We start from the raw sequence: 19,240 nt of genomic DNA on the forward strand, positions 1-19,240 counted from the left end.
CCTCCAGAGGGAGGATGAAGGGGCTCTCAGGGGTGGGCTGGGACTGCTCTCCCTTCGATTCCTATCCTAGAATCTGGACTCAGGAAACTCACCCTCGTGGCCTGACAGCTCAGAACTGAGGAGACGGGAGAATTCCACAACCCCAAGAGACTCCTACTCCCAATAGCAGGGCTCTGAGGAGCTGAGAGCAGGAGGGAGAAGCACACATCTCAGGGAACAGGAGGGTGGCCTGGGAACAGAAAGCCAAACTGCCCGTCAGGACAGAGGGGCAGTCCTGGGGACACAGAGCCCCATGGAGATACATAGACTGTGGGTTGGGTACACACTGCCCCATCCACCTTCCCTACAAAGGGGACTTCTTGTCCTCAGGCGGGACCTGCCCTGGGCTCAAAATGTGCCACCCCTCCCAGTGAGTCACCAGCCAGCTCCCTCCTTCCCCCTGGGAGCCCAAGGAGCCCTGCCAGGAAAGACTTTCTTAAAGCATCTGAACTAACCAATATAGAGAGGCACCTTCCCTTACTTTCCCTCTGTCTTCTCTCCTCCCTGGCCCCACCCCATGAAAATTGCCACTGCTCAGGGTAACAAAAAGAAAACACATCTAAAATAGGTATCTCAAAATATGATCTGGAACTGCCTCATCAGAATCACTAAGTGGCACCTGGACCCAGCTTTAAGAGCTATTTCAGGGGTGGAAGTGACCAGCTTGGAGACTGGGAAAGAGTCCAGGAGGTGCTGAAGGCTTGCACTGGGTGAGTGTGGGCATAAGTAACAGGAGGCGAAGACCCAGAAATGAAGCCTATTCAGGGGGAAGAACAACTTCTTTTGAGTTGTGGGCCATCCAAGCCAAAATGTACTATGAACTCTTGGACACAGAGAGCTGGGGCTCATGACAGAAAGGAACAGGGGAGCCACGGGTTGGAAGTAAGGGACTCCAAAGCTGGGATCACTGAGGGAGATCACGGAATGAAGCTATCCTTAAGAAACTGCAGAATTTAATGGCCAGATATCAGAACAAGGAGGCTCTCTCCAGCCACCCACAACCTCTGTACCCTCCAGTGATGCGCACCCACAACCCCCCAAGGCAGTCCAGCTGCTGTGGGGCAGCTCTCGGTGGTGGAAAGCTCTACATTATTTTGAGCCCAAGTCTGTCTCCCGATACAGCCCACCTCAGCCCTCACTTGCCCCTTCGTCACACAGAACAAGTCCACCCCCTTCCTTATAACAGCCTTGCAAGTATGTGACCTTCCTTCCCCTTGAGGAGGACACCACTGGGCAGCCACGTCACACTGGCCACCAAAATAACCCAAAATATTAGCGACCGTCAGTTCTATGGCCAATTAGGTCACAAGTCGCTCGTGCAAACTGCTGCTAAGCCACTGCTGCCTTCCTCTTCTGATGGGGTTGGGGAGGGGTGGAGCGTTATAGGATTTTTCATTTGTTACTATTACATTTCATCCAGTTAAAACTGAGTCCTTCACTTAGGCAGAGGGGCCAGTGGGAGCAAAGTCAGAGGAGTGAGCATCCACACGTACCCCAGGAGGACAGCACTCCTGGGAGGGGCTGTCAGGAGACGAGGCAAGGGAGGTAGTCAGGGACGAGGGATGGTGCACACAGTGGGACACCTCTTCCCCTCCCCCTCACTCTCCACCCCAGGCTGTCCAGAAATATCCCTGACAGCTACTCAGAGATATTATCTCCAAGTTCACTCGGCACCAGAGCAGGCAATCCCTGGGGCCATAAGACAAATCCATGTAAAGGAGATTATCACCTCCCCACTTGACTGAACTTCAGTTCCTTCTTAACCGCCTCTGCTCCTTCTTTCCTTGAAGGGGAAGCAAAATAGAGGCTGAGCAGACGCTCTCTGCCTTGTGTGGCTAGTCTGATACCCTTAGTTATTTTGCTCCACACTCTTTATTCATTAGAGCACCCCTGTCTTGTTTTAGACTGGTTCCTTCCGATTTGGGGGCTCTACTTTCCTGTGGGGAGCCTGCCCCATAGGGTGCTGGTGAGGCTGAGGGGTGCTGACTGCCCAGCCCCAGGGCTGCCCACTGACCAGACTTGACTCACGGCCCCACCCCCACGTACTGATTGGTTCAGGAATGGGCCTGTGCGACAAGCCACAGCCAGTCAGAGACTTCCCAGAGCTTTTCTGCTGCAGCTGTCACAACAGACTCTTTCTTGCTGAGGTTGCTAAACAGAAGGATGTGGTCTGGGGCTGTTAGCAATGAATTTAAGAGCTACCAGCAATCTAAGGAATTGATATCCAAACTCAAAGAAACAGAGGGAGAGATGAAAGCTAAAGAAATCCAGAGTCCTGAAAATCTCACTTAAGCCCCTGGATCCAGCTCTGCCTGAAGCTAGCTGCACACCTAGACTGCCCAGATACTTGAGCCAATAATTCTTTTATTGTCAGCTAGTTTAAGCTAGGTTTCTATTACCTGCAACTGAAGGACTCCTCAAATACACATTCGTTTGTGTATTCAGTGACTCATTTAACTATTCATTGGGTCCCTGGTCGGCAGGCACTGGGGACAGAGAGATAAATAAGCTATGTGTCTGTCCTCAAGGGGCCTGCCCTCCAAAGGGGAAGATGGACACGCCAAGAGACCACTGCAGTTCAATGTAGCACACTCCATAAGATGCAGTGAGGGCTACTTGGAGGCATCTCAGAGACAAGATTACCCCAAAGCTGAGTCCTAAAAAACAGCTTCCCAGGTGGTTAGGTTGGGAAAGAGCATTCCAAGCAGAGGGCGAAATCTGTGCAAGGCACTGAAGTAGGAACAGCATAGCTAGCTGGAGAAATTGCAAGTAATTCAATATGGGCGTGGGACACGAGGTGCAAGTTGGCAGTTACAGAAGAAGAGTTTTGTTTGTAAGAGATAGGGAGAAAAGGACTTGAAGTAGAGGACTGGCATTCTCACTATAGGAAGGCACAACATTTGGTTATTTAATCAATACATAATGTCAACCTTGCTGAGAAGGTTTGAATTTTGAAAGATTTTTTAAAAGGGCAGTGATTTACTCAAAAGAAGAAAGAGCTGATGGAATTTTGGATGGAAAGGATTTTTTTCTAGATCGTACCTCTCCTGGACCTGCTCAAAACACCCCACTCTACCTGTGCGTGGACCTGCTGCTGGTCCTGGTTCGGGTCAGGCAGGGCTCAACAAAGTTTTTCTGGAAAAGGCCGGGTAGTATAAATTCTAGGCTTTGCAGGCCATCCAATCTCTGCTGAACTATTCAACCCTGCCACTGTATTGCAGCCACTGATGCTGCATAAACGAATGAGCATGATTGTGTTCCAATAAAATTTTATTGATGAGCACTGAAGTTTGAAATTCACAAGATTTTCATGTCACATGATTTTTTCCAACCATCAAATATGTAAAAACCATTCTTAGTCCATGGGCTGTACAAAAACAGGAAGCAGGAGATTTGGCCCACGGGCCATAGTTGGCCTACTCGATTTACAGAAACACTAGCACCAGCGCTCAGACATACCCAGACAGGATTTTTCATTGTGACAGCGTTGGTAGTAACAAACCTCGTAAACTGGTAAATTAAGTGCGGCACATCTATGTAATGGAATAAGTTTATAGCTCTTCAAAAGAATGTGTATTCATATGGAAATAAATCCAAGACATAGCTGAGTGAAAAGATTATGTTGCAAAATGTACGATCCCATTTCTATATTAAAAGGTAAAGTCGCATGGTCACGTGAAGCCATCCTGGTGTAGTCACCTTTCTCTCTCTCCATCTCTATATCACCTCTAGCTTACTGCAGCCCCTTCCTTCTCCTGCATGGAAGCCCCTGCATGCAGCGGCTCCCTGGGCCTTGCTCCTAGCTCTCTTTTCAACTCTCTACAATTTTCTTCCTAGATGATTTCACCCACTGCTATGGCTTTAAATATCATTTATATGATGGCAACTCCCAAATTTACTTCTCCAGTCCACATCTCTCAACCGAGTTCCAAATTTAAATCCAACTGTCTTAGTATCTCTGTTCGAGTGACTCATAGGCATAATTAAACTCTTGATTTCTCCCCCCAGTCTTTCCCACTTGGTAAAGGCACCACTATCTACCCTATTTGTTCAAGTCAGAAACCTGAGACTCTCACTCACCCCTACACTCCATCACCAAGATGAACCATTTCCAACCCCTAAATATATCTCAGGGGTCTGCAAACTACAGCCCAAGGGCCAAATCCAGCCCAATGTCTGTTTTTATTGGGCTCATCAGTTTAACATGATTTTTACATTTTTTAATGGTTGGAAAAAATCAAAAGAGGAATAACATTCTGTGACACATGAAAATCATGAAATTTTAATTTCAGTGTTCATTAATAAAGAGTCACTGGAACGTGGCCATGCTGAATCATTACGGATCATCCACGGCTGCTTCCAGGCTGCAAGACAGAGTGAAGTAGCTGCAACAGAGACAGTATAGCCACAAAGCCTAAAATATTTAGTGTCTGGCCCTTTGCAGAAAAAGTTTGCTGACCCCTGATATATCTTCACTCTCTCTGCTTCTCTCCTCTCTTCTCTCCATCTCTGCTTCTCTTTTTAGCCTTCCAAGTCGCCACCATCTCTTGCCTAGATGACGGCAAAAAACTCCTCACAGGTCTCCCCACTTTCTCTCTTACTCTCCCCCCACTCTACCCCACCAGTGCCTCCGATTGTAGACTCTACTCAGCACCGGAATAATTGCTTTAAAAACATAAATTTCATTATGTCACCACTACCTTCCCTCACCCTGCATATTTAATCTCAGGGCTATCATTTGGCCCCCTCACCCCCACTATGGACCTCTTCCAGTTCCTACAATATAGGATCCTCTGTCCTACCTCAGGGCTTTTGCAAAGCAGTTTCTCCTTCCTGAATGACATGAGTAAAACCTCTTTCTCCTTGGGGTTACCTTGGCAGAAAAGCAGGGTCAGAAGTCTGTCACCCTAGCGGGGTCCCTATTCTTCACTGCATCCAATTTGTTTTCCTTACTGGAGCCTCCTGAGAAGGAACCATGTCTTCTTTATTTACCAGTGTATCCCGAATTCTAGCAAGGAGCTGGCACATAATAGGTGCTCAATGCAGTGTTCAATGAATGAATGAGTGTGTATGTGTGTGTAGAGATACAGAGACATGAACAGGTGAATGTCTGGGAAAAGGGTCTGGAAACTTAATAGTGGACCCAACCCTAAGGCATGGGAATGAGGGTAGGAGTGCACTTCCACTTTCTACATGACACACTTATGTAATTTTGACAATGCACACTTTTTTTTTTCCTTCCAATTAACAGAAGAGAAAAGGAAAGCAGCAACACCAAAGAAATTACATGGATTTTAGAACTGGCTCCCTCACTAACTTGCTAGGCTCCCAGGAGCAAACCCCTTGCCTTCTCTGGATCTTCATTTCCTCATCCATCAAAAGAGGAACCCCATCACCACTCTGTGCTGTGACCATGTTCAGAGGCCGGGCTGGTGTGGTGACAAGAGGCATCGTGGAAGAAGTGAGCCCCGGTGTTTAAGAAGGTGACTTTGGAGTTGGAGAGGCAGGTTCAAATCCAGTCAAGTGACTTTGGGGAAGGACCTCAGGTTGTTCATTTTAAAATAGGGATTATAAATCTGTAAGACTCAACTGAGTAAATACATTTAAACTGACCTAATTTCTACTACTAGATGTTCTGTGAGTGGGCAGGGGCCTGGGGAGAGGGGACAGGAGGGTCTCAGAGTTTTCTGGGAAGGAGCTTTTCCCTTTCCTCCCCTTTTCTTTCCATTCTCCTTCCCTTTTCCTGATAAGCTGAGTCAGTTTGGGCCTTTTTTGTTCATGGCTGTGCTCTGGGCACTGTTCCCCAACCCCGTGATCCCACCCAAGAGAAGAAATCAATTCTTTCTCTCAAAGTGATCTCTGTGTGAGTCAGGACGGCAGTGTGTCAACAGGGCCAGCCCAGCAGAGTGGGGCCAAGGTCTTCTTGGCATCCTCTGCCTGATTCCCTTGTGGCTTTAGGAATAACAAGGAAGAGAGAAAAACAGAACAGAGTAGAGCCCCTGGCCTTTCCAAGTCACACTGTCTGCCCCACGTCACCATTCTCCACACTGAGGTCAGGGCGTCAGAACCTGAAGGAGGCAAAACCTCAGAGAGTCCACCATCTGAGTGGGTCCCAGAGTACCGTTAGACTTCTGCTATGGGGGCCGGTCTGCCTTTCATACCCCCTGCTGGTTGGAGACCCACCCCACATGAATTTGCTTCTTCTGAGCTCCCAGCAGCCACCTGACAGGGCCACATGGCACCATGTCAGAACCCGGGCTGTGTGCAGAGGCTGAAGAGCTTCCCTACACATGCACATGGGCACACACTTGTGTGCACACAAACCCACATACACCACTGGAGACACAGAGCCCTGCAAAGAGTAAAGGCTACACTAAGCCCAGAGGGAGTCAAGCCCAAAGAGATGAGAAGAAGGGGAGTGGAGAGAGGAAAGGATGAGAGCTCAAGACCAAATCGGGGCAAGGATCCTGGGTCAGACATTGGCAGGCCTGTGGCACACACATCTGCATTCGCTCAAGATCTGTTGAGTCCTGCTAGGTGTCCACCTAGACACATCTGGAAACCCCTCCCCTTCCAGGAGCCTTTCTCGGGAGTGTGGCAGGCTCCAGCAGCCTCAGAGCTTGAGGACACTTGGAGTTCCCCTGGTCTGGTTCCCATCTCCACACCCATTGTACAGATGGGAAATCCAAGCCTGCAGGGGGAGGCAGGCTGCCCAAGGGCACACGCTCACCATCAGGGGAGACTGAGCACCAGCTCACGAGTGCCCCAGGCCTCCATTCCTCACTTGTTAATTGGAACCTCCTCATGTGTTGTCTTGCCTGCCCCAGAGTAGGACACTGGAGCAGGCAGCCCTGGGTTCACGCTTGGCTCAGAAGCCACATGACAAAGTGTAAATTACCTAATCCCTTTGAGACTCAATCCCACCTCTCAGAAAACAAGGTTAACAATCCCCACCTGTGATGATCTGAAGCCGTATGTATCCCAGAAAACATCACCTTCAGAAAAGATCAGTTTTCTTTTCTGAATTGGAATCTGAGGAGGTTCCAATTAACAAGTGAGGAATGGAGGCCTGGGGCACTCGTGAGCTGGTGCTCAGTCTCCCCTGATGGTGAGCGTGTGCCCTTGGGCAGCCTGCCTCCCCCTGCAGGCTTGGATTTCCCATCTGTACAATGGGTGTGGAGATGGGAACCAGACCAGGGGAACTCCAAGTGTCCTCACGCTCTGAAGCTGCTGGAGCCTGCCACACTCCCGAGAAAGGCTTCTGGAAGGGGAGTTAATCCATTCTTGTGGGTGTAGACCTCTTGTGGGTGGGACTTTTTGATTAGGTTATTTCAGTTGAGGCCTGCTCCAGGGTGGGCTTTAATCCTCTTACTGTAGTCCTAAAAGAACTTTGAACAGCTGAAGCCCCAGGAACTAAGTTCCAACTTTCCAAAAGGAAAAACATCAGAGGACTTTGCTGCTAAAATAATAACATAGGTTTTATTTATTGAGCAAGAGCAACATGCATGTGGAACAGCACCAAATAGGGCTTCTGCTCAAAAGGCTGGGCTGTGGAAATGGCTTATATGGCTGTTTAAGGGAAGGGGGGAGTGAGTGAGTGTATGGGTTAACGGGGGCGGAGTGTCCTTGGGCAGGCAACAGTTAATTAGCAAGCTGCAGGAACAGGATGTCTGCGCAAGTTCCAGGCCACCTGGCGATTGTCAGCAGACTGGATCACCGGCCTTGACTTGCTCGCTTACAGTTTCCCTTCTTCACAGGGGAAGAGGCCTTCATTGCCACTGCAAAGGATTATTGGTATGTCAGCTTAGCTCAGTTGGCCTCCTTCTCTTCTTCATAGTTCCCTGGATAAAGCGGAAGCTCAAGCAACTTAAGATGGTTAGTGGAATTAGTGCTCATTCCATTTTCAGAGGATAAAACAGAAGAAAAGCCCCAGAGAAGCTGAGACAAGGACACACACAGAAGCTCAGAGAGGAAGCCACTGAAGCCAGAAGCTGGAAGCAAAGAGACCTGTGAGAGAAGGGAGAGACCAGCAGATGTTGCCATGTGCCTGGCCACGTTTCAGAGGAGTCCAAGCTCTCTGGTAGCTGGTCTTCGGGGAGAAGGTATCGTCCTATTGATGCCTTAATTTGAACATTTTCCACAGGCTCAGAACTGTAAACTTGTAAGTTAATAAATCCCCATTGTAAAAGCCAACCCATTTCTGGTATATTGCATTTTGTCAGCTTTAGCAAACTAAAACACTATCCTACAAAGCTGCTGTGAGAATAAAATAGGACAATCTATGTAGAGGATTTAGGAAAACAGTGGCAATAATTATTACCACTGCTGTTATGATTGCCATGGGCATGCAGACAAGGCCTCCAGGGCCCCTCTGCACTGAACCTCCCCTCCACCCCGCCACAACCCCAGCCAATACCTCCTCTGCCGAGCTATACATCTAGGTCTCTAGCGGTCCTCTCCCTCTTCCTCCCTCCCAGAAGCCAAGTCCCAGTACCAACCATCATGGGCTCAGCCTCTACTGCACCTACAGGTGCCACGTCACCCACTACAGGGCCTCCCGCAAAGCACACATCCCAATGCCTCCCCAGAGAATGCCCAGTTCCTGGGAGCCTGGGTGGGCTTTGGGGGTGACCTGGGGCCCCTGACCTTCTGAGGCAGTATCTCTCCCTGCTCTAAGGCTCCCCAACAAGAAATCCTTCTCATTCCCCACTGCCAGAGGTTTTCCCTCCCCCATCCTCTCCCTATGCCCCGTGGAAGCCAAATGCCCAAAGGTATCAGGGAGAAAGCATCCATTCTTGGGGCTACAAAGAGGACTAGAGGGAGAATGGGAGTAGCTGGGAGCAGTGTCAGAAGAGGGGGTAGGAGGGACTGCTAGAGGCACGAGTGTGGTGAAGACCAGGCCTCTGCAAGAGAAGAGCTCCCAGTAATGGCTCCAACTGGGCAGCGGAGATGTCTAGTCTCTCAGTCACCCAAGTCAGGCCTGCCCTCTTCCAGATGAGTCCTCTTTGCCTCCCTGTGAGGATCCTTAGCACATCCTGCAGGGCTCCAGAATGAGGGGTGAAACCTCTGCCTGCCCCCAGAGTGGCAGAAAGAGTTTGCATCCCAGCTCCACCGGTTGTCAACTGTGAGTCTTGGGGCATGCTGCTTCTCCCTTCTGGGCCTCGGTTTCCTCATCTTTACAGTGGTGCTAATGATGCCCCACCTCATAGGACTCCTGTGATGACTGAATGAGATGATGTCTATTAAGCACAGTCCACACCCCAAAATCTGAAACCCCAATACTCCCATTTGGAACCTCACACTGTAAGAGCAGCAGGGCTGGGGGTGGCGGGGGAAGGTCATGGAACAGCACATGTGGCCCTGTTCCAGAAGTTTGGTACATTCTGAGCCAGCAAGACCAGAGGAAATTTCTCAAGGATCACAAGGACTGGTTTCCATCCCATCCCCCTCAACCCCACTCGGATTGTCCCTGCTTTGCTGACAGACCTTTCAGCAACTCCTGCCCTGGGGGGTGTGGGAAAAGGACAGCAAGGAGGTTTCCACCTACTCAGAGGATAAGCTCATGGACAGTGATATCATCCTCCCTGCCCTTCCTCCTCCTCCCCTGACCCAATGACTCAGGTACATGGGCCCAGCCAACCCAGTGTGGTCACAATCTCAGAGGCTGCTTTTTTTTTTTTTTGCACACAGGCCAAATATCACGTGTCCAACCAAGAAGTAGCCAGCAATAGGCCAGACATTTGTTCTACAACACTTTCTAGGAGTCTCTTCGGGTGTTCTGGAATCCCAACTCCTAGCTGGCTCTGTAATCACCCCGCATCCCTGATCCCAAACAGTATTGCCAAGCTCAATGTCAAACCCAAATCCTATGAAGATGCACTATTCCAGAGAAGGTCAAAGTTCCAGGATGGGGGAATTCCTACAAAAAGCTTCAGAAATAAACCTCACCAGAATAAAAGGACCCAGCCTCCCAGAGGACTATTTGAAGCACTTCTATAACTCCTTTCCATAAACACCAAAGTGTCCAACTGAGCTGTCTGGCATCTGAGCATCTCAGAATTTCAGCTGACCTGCTTCCATTGGGTAACAGGGCAGAGGTAAAGAGGGCAGAGGCAGGAAGGAAAACTGGGTCCTCAAAACCCAACACCTCCTCTCACCTCTTAGGCTTGCATTAACATGCCTTCTCACTTCCACCAAGCTGGAAGATCTGATTTCTGGGAGCAAAGGAGTCCAGAGGCAGCAAGTTGGAAAGCTTACAGCAGGCAGGCAGGAGAAACCACCAGTGATGTCACAGGACCAAGAAAAGCACTTAATGCAGGAACAAAAGCTCACTCTGTCAAGAATCCCCCATCATATGACCTCTTAGTGTGAAAACTGATGTTCACAGTGTTGACCCAAAGTCACAAAAATTTCCTTGACACTAAGACACTCCACTTAAGCAAGCTGGGATGTATATAATAAGAGGGAGAAAGGTTTCCATGCTCAACAGCTAACATCAGAAGTGTTAGTGCCTAAACTCCAGAATTCCAGATTATCAGGGAAATGTACTTAGCCTAAATACTTGCATTCCCAAGAAAGCTGGAAATATGAGCCCCAAAGCCTCCCTGCCACTCCGATCAGCCCAACCCAGCCCAACATGTTTAGACTTCAATTCCAAGTTTAGACTTCAATTCCCCACCTCCCCAGCCTTCAAAAGTGCCCCACCTATTTGCAAGCCCCCAAACTATAAGGTAGGCTGCAGTGCATCAGATTTCCTAGGGATTTCTGAGAGGCCAGAGGGAATTAGAGAGAAGGCCCAACTAAATAAAGAACTCTCTTGAAGAAAAAACAGCTTCATTACATCCTAATATAGAAACTAACCGCTAAAGACATGCTTTTAAGAAAAGGACCTGGGACCTTAATTTAATGAAGAAATCAGACATTTACAATTATCCACATTCAATTTGACGCTAAATAGTTTTTTCTCAATTAAGTCAAACAATCCCCTGATATCTGCTTTGCCTTATATTTGCTTAACATTTGCCCTCAATGATAGACCCCATATCTGAGTCATCCATCACACATTTCTCATTAAGGCAGGTTTTGCTTAGAAATAAATCCCCTTTTCTGGCAGTTCATTGCGTTAGGTCCCCAAAGCTACCAAGTCACTAGCTAAACAGTAGTGACTGAGGGTACTGGGACACTGGGATTCGATCCCCTGCCCCCTAGTGTGCCCTGATGCCCTGACCCTGGGTGTCTACCTTCCATCTTCTCTCCGTCCCACCTCATCCACCATCTCCTTAAGACTTCCCAAGCCCAAACTGACCCATCCCTGCACACCCCCTGATCTTCCCCAGCCTCTATCAGCCTCCCCCCAGCATCTATCCACCCCTTCCACCATGCCATCCAGAACCCATTCCCCCCGTGACCACTTCTGCTTGTGGAAGCCTTCCAGTCGTCCACCCTTTCCTCCTTCAGAGTCAAGTTGGGTGGACCCCTCACCCTCATCGCACCCCTCCCCACTCTCCACCTAACCACCCCGCCCCCAGCCGGTGGTCTGTTAACCTCAGGGCGTTTCCATCTGCAGGGTCCCGGAGCTCCGCTTCCCTCCAAGCACCAGCTTGTGGCTTTGTTAAGCTTTTCAGACTCATCAACACAGTGACAAATCTGCCTCCATCCCACCCCCCACTCCACACCCAGGGCCTCCGTAATCACAATCACCTACCCAGCCTCCTCCAGCTGCATCCCGGGTGCCTGCAAGCTCCGACAGAGCCCCAGCCTCCTCTCTTCTGGAGGGAAGGGGCAGCTAGGTTGGGGGCGGGGGTGGATTCTGGCAGCCCCCAGCTCTCTCTGGGCCCTAGAGATCGAGACTCGACCCCGAGGGCTCACAGGGCCCACGTGCTTCGAGGCCAGCCCGGGATCCGGAAACAGAGCTGGGGTGTGGGTGCCCGGGCGAGGGAGCGGGCGTGTGGCTCCCGGCTATGGCAACCTTGCAGCACCTACGCCGCCCCGCGCGCCTGGGCGCGTCCAGCCCGGGCCTCCAGGGCCAGGGACGGCCGCAGACAAAGGCCGCCCCCACCCCGCCAGCCGGCCCGCGCCACGCAAGCACTCACCGCGCGCGCCGATTCCCAGGATTCGGGGACGCGGCGGAGCGCAGCCGAGTCGCCGCCGCGAGGCCAGGCCCGAATGGGGCCGGGGGCGGCCTGGGAGTCCGAGGGGCGGGGCGGGCTGGAGGAAGCCGCGGTGACGGAATAGGCGGCCCGGGAGCGCCCCAGAGGCCGGATTGGCCCTGCGGCGGCAATTTGGGGCTAAGCCCTGAGCCCGCCCGTGGGCAGGGCACTGGCCGGGCCCCGCCCCCTCCCCCCAGTCCAGACCCACGCTGAGAAGACCCAGTGCTCCAGGAAGGAGACGCTGGTCTAATAGCCTCCCAACCCCCAGCCCATTCCCACAGTTGCAAGATCCGAAGTTTATTTTCAGTAAGAGGGGACAGGTGAGCACCAACCACCACCACACTTTCCCCTCCCTGCAAGGTGCTGGCAGCAGAGCCGGGCCTAAAATTCGGTTGTCTGACCCCCAGTCCTGTGTTCTCCCTCTGCACCAGACTGGCACCACAGCATGGCAAGGGTTAACTCGACTGCTAGGAATTGAGAGCTGCAGGGAGCTCTCTATAAATACAGTGTCGTGGGCGCCTGAGCCAACCACAGGGCAATTTCCACTGAGCTGATTTTCCTCTCTTACTTCCACCCACGGCCACCCAGCCAGCCCTACCCCCAGGCCCATGCCAGGCTGCTGGCCAGACCCGGCCCCCAAAAGGGAAGCAGACCTGACACCCAGTGACCTTGGGCTCTGTCTTTATGGGGCCCAGCTCCAGCCTGGGGAGGAGATGGAGGCAAGGCCTGCCTTGGCCAGGAGGCTGTGTGCCTCCCCAGAGCCCATGCGGCTCCTACACCTGTTCTTGGACTTGTTCTTCACACAGACGGTAACAGTTAAAGTGCAGGGAGGCTTCTCTTGGCCAGGATTTGACTAGGAGCTTTCTACACCAGCCCTCTATAGAGCCTCACAATAGCCCCACAGAGTAAATAATATTATCCCCATTTTATAGATGAGAAAACCGAGGCTCAGAGGGGTGAAGGGACTCCAACCTTGGGCTGCTGCCAGGATCATGATCACGTGACAGCAGCAGTGTGGGAGAGGGCTTAGGAAATTGTATGAATACGTGTGTCTCTGCATGGATACACATAATGTGATAATGTGATAATATTCATTGAACGTTTCCTGTGTGTCAGCCACTGTTTTAAGGTCTTTACCATTTTATCTCATTTAATCTTCACAACATCTCAATGAGATGAATGCCATTATTATCCTCATTTTTACAGAGAAGGAACTGAGACACAAAGAGATTAGTGACTTGCTTTCGGACACCCAGTTATTAAGTGGAGGAACCAGGATTTGCTCCCTTGAATTTAAGTCCTGAATGCAAACTTAACTGTGAATGTGGTGTATGGGGGTGGAGGTGGGGGGAGTGCGTGGGCGTAGGTTTTTGTGAACACGTGAGCAATTCTCTGCATCTGAGTCTATGTGCATATGTGTTTCTGAATATGTTGGATAGCAGCTGTATCTGTGGAGTGCACCTAGGGATGGGGGTGGGGGTTGGAGATCAAGGTCCAGTCAAATGATCCAGAGTCCCTGGCTGTCATCAGCCTCCCCTCCTACCCAGCTTGATAAGGAAGCAGCATTCTCTTGTCCACACTGCTCTCCAATCCCAGCTCTCAGGAAATAAAGCCCCCACCAGTCCCAGCAACCTAGGGGAGAAGCATATCTGAGGTGTCCCTGGGCCAAGGGAACCAAGACCCTGGAAGTGGCATTTGAATGGATCTAGAGGAGACAACTCACTTTCCCTCCCTTTACCAACTGTCGGCCCTGTGCTTTGTGCCCTGCAGCAGTGGCATAGGTCCTGTCCCAGACTGTCCTACAGTCTGGCTGTGAAGGAAATGGGTATCAGCTTCTGTGATGGTTAGGTTCATGTGTCAACTTGGCCAGGTGATGGTACCCAGCTGTCTGGTCAAGCAAGCACTGGCCTAACCCTTACTGCAAGGACGTTTGTGGCTGGTTAATAAACCAACAGGCTGGTTTATTAAATCATCAGTCAATTGGCTGCAGCTGTGACTGATGATGTCAATGAAGGGCATGTCTTCCACAATGAGAGAATGCAGTTGGCTGGATTTAATCCAATCAGTTGAAGACTTTTAAGCAAGACAGATAGAGGACCTTCACTTCTTCTTCGGCTGACCAACGGAGCATTTCCTGAGGAGTTCCTCCAAGTTTCCTGAGGAGTTCATCAAACATGTTCTTCCAAGTTGCCAGTTCTTTCCTGAGGATTTCATCGAACATCTTCATTGGAGTTGACAGTTTGCTGCCTGCCCTATGGAATTTGGACTCGTGCATACCTACAGTTGCATGAGACACTTTTATAAATCTTATATTTATAGGTATCTCTCATGGATTCTCTTTCCCTAGAGAACCCTAACTAATACAGCTTCCATTCCTGGATGCAGTAGCTTGAAAGGACCCTGATCCTCCAGGAAGGGAAGACAGCTTGGGCAGGGCAAGAACAGCATCTCTGCAGCATCTCTCTGCTAAGATCAGATGCTTGGTCCCAGACAAAGAGCTGGAGTAACCATCCCAGCACACAGGAGCCTCTTTAGTTCAGAGAATGCTTTTCCGGTTGTCCTGTGACCTCAGGAATGCAGTGTGGGGGTGGGGGCTTCTCAGAGGTCACTACCTGAAGCAGAAAACTCAGGTTGTAGGAGCAACCCCCACCTGCTTCTGGATCCAGCACAGGAGAAAGCAGATGGTTCAGAGCAGTCTATCTCCAGTTATACCACAAATTCCCCAAAGGGCCAAAATTTGGACAAGCCTGCTTTTTTCTACTTACACATCCATCAGGCTCCTCAAACTCAAAACATGCAAAACTGAACTGTCCCCCCAAACCTGTTTCTCCTCCTGGATCTCCATGAAGGTTCCCAGTGATTCAAGCCCTATCAGGACTCATCCTATACTTTTCCCTCCCCTCATTGCTAAAATCCAGACAGGCATGAAGGGATGCCCCTGCATATATGGAACCCATCACTTCTCCTGATTACTGCCACCCCAACCTTATCTAGGCCCCCATCCCTCCCCACTGGGTTGCTATGTCAGCTTCTTACTGAGTCCAACCCCCTTGCACAGCTGCCAGAGAGATTTTTCTAAAATACAAACGTATCCATGTCCCTCCCCTATTTAAAGCCCTTCCATGGTTCTCATTTGCCCTCAGACTGCTAGTTACCTCCTAAAAGTTATTCTTCCTTTCTTTCTTACCAACAGAGTACAGTTATTATTCTAAGAATTTCTGTGCCTAGTTGAAAATACGTAGTTGCCCAGACTTCCTTGCAGCTAGAGGCAGTCAAGTACCCAGTATAGCAAATGAGATAGAATTAAAACTCTCTGGTTGGAGCTTTGGGGAAAGCATGTTAAAGGGGCTGCCTTAGGAGGCATGTGCCTTTGTCTTTTGCCTTTCAAACTCTCTTTCTTTGGGCCTGAAATACAGATGCAAAACCAGAAGGGAAAACAGCCACCTTGCAACCAGGAGGACAAAAGCTAAGAGTGGCAGAGGGGAAAGTTGAAGGCCCTGGATTGCTTCCAGCCCTTTGCCTGGCCCCAGGTTGTCAATGCTCACTTGGGATTGTTGAGAGAGGAGTGGTGAACCCTTAATGGACTTGTCCTCACCTGTAAGGACATCAGACAACCATTCCTGCAAAGGAAGTGGGTGTTCTGATCCATTTATTACTTTCCCCAGGGCAGAAATTATGAGTTCATAGTTAAATTCAGAGACAACTTCCTTTGCCTCCTTTGGCATACAGAAAGGCAAATTTCTCCCTCATCTATTTAAATACATTTAGCTCAAGCAAACCACTCTCCTTAACCTAGCTTTAAGTCAAGGCTATGCATATGTTTCTGGCTCTCCTTTAGGGCAGCTAAGCAGCCCATTTTCAGGAAGAGGCCCAGGGACATTGGCATGCCTCATCTAAGAATGATACTCAAAAGCTATTCATTTCATCTCCTTCCATAAGAAAGAAAAATCAATTCTTGGCAGTGCTGGGGGTTTTAGGCCCCATTTGGACATTTTCTTGAGAATCCCTTGTGACACTTAGCCAACATCTGGCATTGGCCTCCTCCTGCTCTGGCTGCTTGGTGAATATTACCTCCTGACTTCTTTGCATTTTCAGACCTCAAGTTCTTGGTGTTTTGGAAAAGGCCACTCTCCCTGCCCTGCCCATTCATTTGGGGATCACAAGGCTGCTGCCTGGAGCCATGCCATCCAGCCCAGACTGCTTAAGGCAACCACATTTCCCCCAAATGACTGAATCCAGTATAGGGTTAAATATAGTGCTTGGAGAGTGCAGGAAGTTTTCTGCTTTCTAGCTTCTTATTCCTGGCACCTGAGTCTTGCAGGAGACTTCAGGTCTTCAGGTGTGTAGATCCAAATACTTCCAGCTGGGAGCATATTTTGCCTGGCAGGCAAAATAACAGGAGCAGCCTGAAGAAAGAGAGGAACTGGTCTCCAAGGAGGATCATCGGGGATCACTCCCCCATCCACCCACTCCCATTCACTTACAAAATAGAGCCTTACAGAGCTTTTGTAACTAATTGCCACTGTCTGATTTCCACTATCCCTTTTATTTCATGTTCACCCTTTTCTGTTATCCATCCTCCTGCCCCTGTTCTTGGTAGGCCCATTTAAACCCCCTTTCCTTTTCCTTTTCCTTTTCCATAGGCCAAACTTATAATACTCCCAAGTACCAAGAATCCAACTCAGAACTTGCATCTTGGGATGGAGTTGTTTTTTGTTTTTTGTTTTTTTTTTTTTTAATTAATAAAAAAACAAAACAAAGCAAAAACAACACCATGGTGCCAGAGGAAAACTCCCATCTCAGTGAGAGTTTGTGTTTATGTTCCTAATGGCATTCAGGTGCAAATAATTGAGTATTCGAAAGAGTCGGCACTTGCACCAATCTGAAAATGAGTATCTCCTTAAATTTTGCGCCTTAGGAGCCTCACTTACCTCACCCTAGTCCTGGTTCTGGTCTTTGATTCGGCTCAGAGAGGACAGCATGGAACAGGAAACCAACTGAGGGGTCCAGCTTGAAAAATATGCCTCTGGCACGGAGAACAAGGGGTCCAGCACCAGCAGGCAGCAGTGAAGACCCCCTTAAGGAAGACAATGAATAAACCATTTGAAATCCAGAAATCCTAATCTTAATCCAGATGCTAAATCTTAGGTAGTTAGATTGTTGTTTTCAGAGTCACAGGGACTTGTGGTGACTTGTTATCAGCTGGGCCCAAGACTCCCTGCCTGGGCATCCACAGGGCTTCTTACCATTACCCAGCCCTGTCATGGAGCTCAAGGAAGGCCTTAACTGCCCCAGTGGTGAGAACAGTTTATCCCATCCTCCATAATGCCACCCCCACACACAAATATTATATCCTCCCCTTCCCCCTCCCCTGTGACTTCTAATCTGCTTTCTATCTCTGCAAATTTGCTATTTCTAGTCATCTTTTATAAGTGATGTCATACAATAGCTGTCCTTAAGGGCCTTGCTGTTTCACTGAGCATAATGTTTTCAAGTTTCTTCCATGTTTCAGCATATCCCATAACATCATTCTTTCTCAGAGCAGAAGAATATTCCACTGTGTGTATTTTCACATTTTGTGTATCCATTCATTTGTTCATGGACACTTAGGTTGTTTTTGCTATTTGGCTACTGTGAGAAATGTTGCTATAAATATTGGTGTAACAAGTACCTGACCCTGTTTTCACTTTCTTTGGGTACATACCTAGAAGTGGAATTGTCAGGTCATACGTTGGTTCTACATTTAACTTTTGCAGAAACGCCGTATTGCTTTCCTCAGTGGCTGCACCCCTAATGGAGCATTTTTAACCTGCCAATTCTTCATGTCAATCCTACCACTGATTGTCAATCCATGTCCTTCTCTCCCTTGCTTCCAAGGTGGTGACTGTCCCTTTTCTGGAGATTTGTACTGTGTGATGGAAGTGACTCCTCTTGAACCATATCTCAGCTGTTGCTAGGTCTCCACTTGGGTCACTGATCCTGGGGAAAAGCCCAAGAGACAAGCCAGGTCTCAAAACACCATGTGTTGATTGCAGCATCTCCAGGCAGCAGCCAAGGCTCAGTCCTCTTACAGTTTCCCTCCCACCCTCTTCTGCCATCAGAAGTGGGGCTTTCTTCCCCCTGGCTCACTTCATCCAAGGTTACCACATTAGATGTGAGGTATTGTTTCTTATTGGCTTAATTGCTTTTACTATTTTTGTGGTTAGCAGTGCTCATGAATACAATATTGTGTTTGTTTTCCTAAAAGCAGGACTTCCAGCTCAACAACATATTTGGCATCTCTTCTTTCCTCCTTTCCCATGATGAGATCACTGCTAACACATCTTCTAAAGAAATCCCCTACAGCCAGACTTTCTGAGGAAACCCAACACCTCCAAAGACAAATCATGCTGGACCTCGGGTTTCTCTACATGCATGGTGGCAACAACATAGACATTATCCACTCCGGGAGATGTGTGGCACCTTGGAGGAATGACCCTGCCACAAAATTTCTCCTCTCACCTAAAAGTTTATGCACTGTGATGGTTAGGTTCATGTGTCAACTTGGCCAGGTGATAGTACCCAGCTGTCTGGTCAAGCAAACACTGGCCTAACAATTTCTGGTTAATAGTTTGTGGCTGGTTAATAAACCAACAGGCTGGTTTATTAAATTTTCAGTCAATTGACTGCAGCTGTGACTGATGACTCACCAAAGGGCGTGTCTTCCACAATGAGAGAATGCAATTGGCTGGATTTAATCCAATTAATTAGTTGAAGGCTTATAAGCAAGACAGATGGAGGACCTTCACTTCTTCTTCGGCTGCCCAGCGAAGCATTTCCTGAGGAGTTCATTGAAGTTGCCGGTTCATTTCCTGAGTTCATCGGACATCTTCCTTGGAGCTGACAGTTTGCTGACTGCTCTACAGAATTTGGACTTGTGCATACCCACAGTTGCATGAGTCACTTTTATAAATTTTATAGTCATAGACACCTCTCATTGATTCTGTTTCCCTAGAGAACCCTAACTAATACACCCGCCAACCTTTCATCATTATCTTGAGGTCAACATTGCT

General features: G+C 49.1%; 1 protein-coding gene across 3 annotated transcripts in view; it reads right to left on the reverse strand.

The window, feature by feature from the left end:
• Positions 1-12,259, reverse strand: part of CD276 (CD276 molecule) — a 31,219-nt gene extending 18,960 nt beyond the window's left edge. Inside the window, exon 1 of one of the 3 annotated variants that reach the window (XM_037835372.1) lies at positions 12,132-12,259. The gene's annotated coding sequence lies outside the window, so the exon portion shown is untranslated. Of the gene's footprint in view, positions 1-92; positions 208-11,743; positions 11,824-12,131 lie in introns of those variants that run through there. The other 2 variants (XM_037835374.1, XM_037835373.1) reach the window with 2 other exon arrangements.
• Between the last annotated feature and the right edge of the window lie 6,981 nt (positions 12,260-19,240).

Source organism: Choloepus didactylus, chromosome 4 (assembly GCF_015220235.1).
Source record: "Choloepus didactylus isolate mChoDid1 chromosome 4, mChoDid1.pri, whole genome shotgun sequence".
Classification (NCBI taxonomy): domain Eukaryota; kingdom Metazoa; phylum Chordata; class Mammalia; order Pilosa; family Megalonychidae; genus Choloepus; species Choloepus didactylus.